We start from the raw sequence: 7,500 nt of genomic DNA, 5'->3' as shown, positions 1-7,500 counted from the left end.
TCCACGGACAGTCTGTGTGTGCTAACGGACAGGCACGGACGTCCTGCGTGTGCTGACGGACGTCCTGTGTGTACTGAACAGACAGCCCACGTGGGCCAAAATCACCCGAACAGTCCACAGGAAGGGCCAGCATGCTGATATGTGTACTGACGGACGACCACGGACGTCCTGTGTGTGCTGACGGACGTCCTGTGTGTACTGACGGACGTCCTGTGTGTTCTGACGGACGTCCTGTGTGTACTGACGGACACACGGACACACATGGACGTCCTGCGTGTGCTGACGGACGCCCTGTGTGTGCTGACGGACGGCCACGGACGTCCTCTGTGTACTGACGGGCGTCCTGTGTGTGCTGACGGACGGCCACGGACGTCCTCTGTGTACTGACGTACGGCCACGGACGTCCTTTGTGTGCTGACGGACGTCCTGTGCGTACTGACGGACGTCCTGCATGTGCTGACGGACACACGGACACACACGGACAGCCACGGACGTCCTGCGTGTGCTGACGGACGTCCTGCGTGTGCTGACGGATGTCCTGTGTGTGCTGACGGACGTCCTGTGTGCACTGACGGACACACGGACACACACGGACAGCCACGGACGTCCTGCGTGTGCTGACGGACGTCCTGCGTGTGCTGACGGACGTCCTGTGTGTGCTGACGGACGTCCTGTGTGCACTGACGGACACACGGACACACACGGACAGCCACGGACGTCCTGCGTGTGCTGACGGACGTCCTGTGTGTGCTGACGGACGTCCTGTGTGCACTGACGGACACACGGACACACACGGACAGCCACGGACGTCCTGCGTGTGCTGACGGACGTCCTGTGTGTACTGAACAGACAGCCCACGTGGGCCAAAATCACCCGAACAGTCCACGGAGCGTGCTGATATGTGTACTGATGGACAGCTGGACGTCCTGTGTGTGCTGACGGACGGCCACGGACGTCCTGTGTGTGCTGACGGACGGCCACGGACGTCCTGTGTGTGCTGACGGACACACACGGACGTCCGTGTGTACTGAACAGACAGCCCACGTGGGCCAAAATCACCCACGGACAGCCAAAATCACCCGAGAAGCCAAAAATGCAAAAATTAATATTTTTGAAGAAAGTTTTCTGAAAGGAAACATCAAAAATATGTCAACAATGTTGTGAACGAAGTTTTGAGACTGAATATTTCTTCTATGTTATTAATCATCAATGGGGGTTCCTTATATAAGGATTACAAGATAGAGATAAATGGAAAGAGTACTTATCCTAATCCTACATGAAATAGGAAATCTACTAAATACATAAAAGGAAAGATTACATCTACTAGGAAAAGGAAAGGGTTTCCTTTTCTCTCTAAGCTTGTGGCCGCCTCTCTCTCTCTTGAAGTCGGCTCTCTCTCTCTCCTCTTGGACACGGCTGTGGTTGGGCCTGGTCGTGGCCTGATAGGCCATCTCTTCTTGTCTTGGTTAATGGCAATCCACACATGTTCATAACACTCCCCCTTGGATGCCATAACCATATGTGATTTGTATCATGCACGATGTTGCCTCATTAAAACCTTTCTAGGAAAACCAAAACCCAAGGTGGGAAAAATGGAAACCGTAGATAGGAAAAAGAGTACAACGCACGACACTCCCCCTCATAACTATATCCATACAGGATCCGTAGTACGCTTCATGTTGCCTCGTTAAAACCTTATCAGGAAAACCCAGTGGGAGGAAAACCCAGTGGGACAAAACCATGATGAAGGAAAAAGAGTACAACACGCACTACTCCCCCTGATGTGAACCTCGGTGTAGGTTCTACATTCCACGCATCTAATGCGTGATCTATCCTATCTGTATAGAATGGGAGTAATCGGTCAGTTTCTGTACTGAACCGTAATTGAGACCACTTAGACCTCTTAGGTCGTTTCTCATGTCCTTTGACATGTAGTGTTCCGGTTAAGCATGTGTGCTAAGCAATGTCTATCACATTGTCCTCAGGGATCACTATTAGGTCTTTGCAAAACGTGTTTGTATGTGTCCATGGTCTAGACGTGTTTGTCTACTTTCGAACTCTTTACTTTGGTGATTTATGTTTACCATTTGACCATGTTTCAATCTGGCTGATCCATGTCCAGTTCATAGGCCACGTCCATACTTGTCCACTTATTAATCTTATGAATGTTCAATGATTATTGCCTTGAGGTTTTATAATCTCTTATCATGGCTCTGTGGCCGAACACTCTCATGTATGGACATCGATCTTTCTTGCCTTAGGTAATGCCTTATTCCAATCTTAATGGCGTCTCATGACCTTAGTTGCTGTGGATCATATCACACGCTGAATATATATTATTAGGTCATGGACTTCAACGAGCTTATGGACTACAATACTTTGTATCCGGTTGATTAAATATTTCTTCTCAATCCCATGACAGAGTCTTATGGGAATAGATCATACAGCAGTAGACTGTTCTGCTATGCCGGATCCTTACTTAAGGGATCTGATTATTGGATCACAACCTGATGGTTGATTATTTCCCTACTAGCTCGTGATCAAAGGATATGAGCCGGATGTCCTTGGATGGACAGAGCCGGACGCTTATAGCCTAAGGGCTGGACGCTTTTGGCCAGAGAGCCGGATGCTCTCAGCTGGTGTGCTGGACGTTTTAGCCAGTCTCCCACATAGATTTCATTCTATATTTACTAACCTCCTTTAGGTTTAGTATAAGCACAAGGAATTTCTTATAAAACCTCTTATGTATATGGACTGTTTATTGGATTGTCTTTTATACAACTCCAAAATCAATGATCATGTGTGATCAATTTCTTTTACTATATGCAGCTGCTGTTTAGTCCATGAATCAGCTTAGGAACGAAGCTGTTCTTTCATTCTATCTTATCTTATCCAGTGATCCATATGCTGCTTACTACATCTTTGTATCTATTTTCTTTCTTTATGACCAGACCTTTGTCAATTTTTAATTTTGTAGCAGCAATCACCACATAGGAGTTTATCTCCTTGTAATCTGTTCCTTTGATCTCTGTGAGTACCTTGTGTAACAAGCTATGATCTAATGCTGTTAGTAGGTGGACATGGGCACTCTAGGCCACGTGATCATGTGTCCTCTCTCACGGTTTCTTTCCTCACAAGATCCATCTATTTCACTGGTTTTATCGGATGGCGTTTCTGTATATGTACATGGCCAATACGCTCATCTCTCTTTAGATACTTTGAACCTCCACGTTTATCTTTCTATTCTTTATAATCTTTATGATTCTATGATTGTATGGTGAGTACTCAATCGTGGGTTCATGATCCTCGCTTATCTCTTTATGTTCAAGTGCTATTCTCTTTATGTATCTTTATGTACAACTCTTTATGTATGTGTGTCGACACTTTCATATGAGGTTCCATTATGTTCCAGACATGATCTGATCACTTTGAGATTTCATTATCCAGGACCTTTGTTACCTAGTAGCTTGGCGTCCCAAGACTACATAGTTTGGTACCTTAGATGTGTAGCTGCGCAGCCTTTTCTCAATGTCTGTATGGTTTCTCTTATAACTTCGGATCTATCATTCTATGCACCTTTTATTTCTATCCGAGTTTCCTTACTCTTATGGAACACTTGGTCTATCTTGTCTATAGCAACTTGACTATGTCTCTTCTAGGACGTTTCATTTGGTGCTAAGCTGGTTATGACTTAATCATTCTTTTCGGGTCAGTGTCTAGCATCTCGATTAGCTTCTCAATTGGATAGCTTTGTATAATCTTTCTTTGGACGTCTTAAATCATATTCTCTTGTCCGAGGATCTTGCCAAGACAATGATGGTTAAAACCATTCTTATCATTCCTTTACTCTTTCTTTATCCAGCTTATAATCTTTCTCCTTTATATGTTTGGATAGTCGGATTCATTTGTCATGCAATCCGTACCTGGCCTTTATTCAATCACCCATGTTTTGGCTCAAGGTCTCTTTGAATTCGTGGAGAAAGTGTTACTCCTATCCAACATATATTCCCAGTCCTCTTATGAGGTTCCATCTTAGACGGCACATATATGTATGTGGTGGTTTATTTCAAAATCTCTTAAGATGGTATGTCTGGTTTTAATGACCCGTATTCATTCTTTAGGTGGGAATATCTATGCTCACTTATATGGCCTGATGCATATGATCTTATTATCATTCTGTACATGTAAATTCATTATGTCCCCAAGCATATAGGTAATGGCCGAACCTTTTATACGTAATGGTCTTTCCGGCCGGTTATGGCCTTTGCAGCCAGGCTGTTATATCTCTCATGGTCTCTTCGGCCGAGTCATGGACTGTGTGCGGCCAAGGCTGCACTATGAGACCAAGTCACGGCCAAGTCATGGCCAAGTCGTGGCTAACCTGTTTATAGGTGATAGCCTCTTTGGTTTGGCCGTTTGCATCATGGCCTCTCTTTGGCCGGGTAATGGCCCTTTATGGCCGAGTACACGAACTTGTAGTATTGATCATGGGTTTATCCTCTCTCCCCCTCATGAACATACTATAAGTTCGTGGTGCTTGGGATAATTAAGCCTAATGAGTTTCCCTATGTGTACATGTTTCACAACGTGAGATCTTTACGGGATAACTCGGTGCCTTTACAATTTCTTTGCATCAAGTTTAAACTTTAGGATGGCTAATCCTATCATGCCATATAGTGTAATTTCGTGGGCTATCTCAATATGGTCATCACATCTCTTGCCTTTCTTCATACTGATCTTGTAGCATAGTTTAAATCAGTAGAGATCATTGGTATAGTCTCGACCACTTTCTTTCAAGGTCTTAGGCGATTTTTCTTTCAAAATCTGAAGGAACTTGTTTCCTTCTAGTTAGTCCATTGTTTCTTATTTGGAAACCATTCATTATAGCTCAATGGACCACGTTTTCTTTGGGTGTATATAATGCCTTATAGGCAAATGCCTTAGCCATAGTTTCTTTACTATGCTTTCTATACCTTTCATGATTTCTTACTCGGTTTTATGCCCTTTAGGCAACTCTTTAAAAACATTCATATGTTCAAGTAAGATCAGGCAAGATTTAATAAACTCAAGGTTAATTCCTTTGTATATAAAATCGTGAATGATCCTTAGGTTAAAACACAATTGCAATCATAAAGCAATAAGACTAGTCGTATCGAAAATTTTGGTCTATGCAAGAAGCAGTCATGCGATTAGATCAGTATAAGTGGTGAAGCCTTTTATTCTATACTGTTGTTGCAATATGACATTCAACACATTGAATGTGGAATAGGTCTTCTCTAGTAACTCTTTCTTGGTTACTACTTCACCACAAAGTCTCAGCATTGAGACTGTCTTAAGCAAGACTGAGTTGTACTCATCCATGACTTTGTAATCCCAATCTTAGATTCTTCTAGTCATTTCTAGCCTTTGGAAGCAACACCGTTTTCTGGTGGTAATTTCTATGCTGTAAAGCATACCCAAAGTCTAGTGGATTTTCCATAGTGATGTACTGATCTTTTAGACCTTCAATGAGATGATGGAATCCTGTACCAATTCATTCTCATTGTTTTCCTTGGTGATTGTATCACCAAATCCCTTTTCGATATCTGAGTCACATTGTCATTTAAAATTTAGGTTCACAATGTGGCTCATGCAGCCGCATGATATAGCAAGCTCGGCCACAAACAAGTTCTTACGCATCTATGAAAACAATCGATCATGGTGTGAGTCAGGTCACATGGCCATGTTAGTGTGATACAGCAATCTTAGAGATTGGTTCATGATACAATCCGGTTTATATATCAATCCGGATATAAGGCCATACTGCTTTTCAAATGTGATGCCTTAGATTTTCACGATTATTATGTGATACAACGATCTTAAGGATCGGATCATGATGCAGTCCGGGTCATGTGACTATCCGGATGCTAGGCCATACAGCCACTTAGATATGTATTAAGCCACACGGCTTTTAATCTATCAAGGGCACAAGGCCACGTGTGTGTGCAATGCATTAGACCTTACGGTCGTCCAATATGATTCATGACAAAACGCAATGCCACACAATACATATCAAGTTTACCAATTTCAAGGTTGGTAATGTTTCAACTAGATTTTAGAATCAATCAATCTAGCAACCTAAATCTCATTCAAAAATCATTTTTAAACTTTCAATCTTTTAAGATTTCAAAACCTTTAGGAAATCAAAACAGGATTTAGGATCTTAAAACTTTCAAGTAGCCGATTAAGGGTTTCAAGGCTTTTAAGGATTTCGAATTTAGAGATTAGATCTATCAATCAATCTATCAATCCTAAACCTCAATCACTCAAGATTTCAATCTAGTGATTATGAGTTGATCAATTTTAATTCCAATTGATTCTAGGGTTTGATCAAGAACTCTTAGGGTTTTAGGTTTGATCACTAGGTTCTCAGATTAATCGGTATACCTCTGTTTGTAGGGTTGAACCGGACAACCAAGATGGACGGATAAACCTCGGACGCGTGCTGTCTGTTTCGCGAATGCAAGCTGATCTGGATTGCGAGCTGTCTCACTTGGAACGTGGACTGGCTTTGTTTTGAACAGGGAGCTGAGGACGTCTAGGATCAGAAACACCTTAGGGCTGGATCTGATCGGATGTATGCAAGCCAGAACTCAAGCGAGAACAATTTAGGGTTCTTCGCACTAACTCCTCTTCAGCTCATGAAACAATAAAAACAAAGAGTATTAGATTACATGAACATCATAATCTAAACAAGGTATCATCAAATAACTAAGGTATGATGAACTTATCTTTCACAAGATTTGAATTTGGATAGAAAAATCTTGTTGGCTCGGATTAGGGTTCCAAGAACTTAAGTCGGCGCCGTGTATTGTTTCTGCGAGTGTGGGCGCGTCTGAGATCGGAGCGACAAACGGTTTGCGGTGATGGATTCGTCTCGTCAAGAGCTTCAATTTGATACGTGGCTCGTCGTCTGGTTCGTCGGGGTTGGAGAGATCGATCGATTTGAAGTTCCGCCTGATTTAGGGTTTATGTGTGACGGATTTTGGGTTATGGTTTTGTCTCAGGGATTTAGAGTCTATCGTGCTGATAACGTGTTGTGAACGAAGGTTTGAGACTGAATATTTCTTCTATGTTATTAATCATCAATGGGGGTTCCTTATATAAGGATTACAAGATAGAGATAAATGGAAAGAGTACTTATCCTAATCCTACATGAAATAGGAAATCTACTAAATACATAAAAGGAAAGATTACATCTACTAGGAAAAGGAAAGGGTTTCCTTTTCTCTCTAAGCTTGTGGCCGCCTCTCTCTCTCTTGAAGTCGGCTCTCTCTCTCTCTCCTCTTGGACACGGCTGTGGTTGGGCCTGGTTGTGGCCTGATAGGCCATCTCTTCTTGTCTTGGTTAATGGCAATCCACACATGTTCATAACAAACAAAGAGTTTAGGATGTCAAGTGTTGATCAAAAGTTGCTGTAGACATCCGTTTAGACCACGAAACTCCGACCTTTGTAGCATG

This window comes from Brassica napus, chromosome A5 (genome assembly GCF_020379485.1).
Source record: "Brassica napus cultivar Da-Ae chromosome A5, Da-Ae, whole genome shotgun sequence".
NCBI lineage: Eukaryota > Viridiplantae > Streptophyta > Magnoliopsida > Brassicales > Brassicaceae > Brassica > Brassica napus.
The sequence above is the reverse complement of the archived record's forward strand: the minus strand, read 5'-3'. Positions refer to the sequence as shown.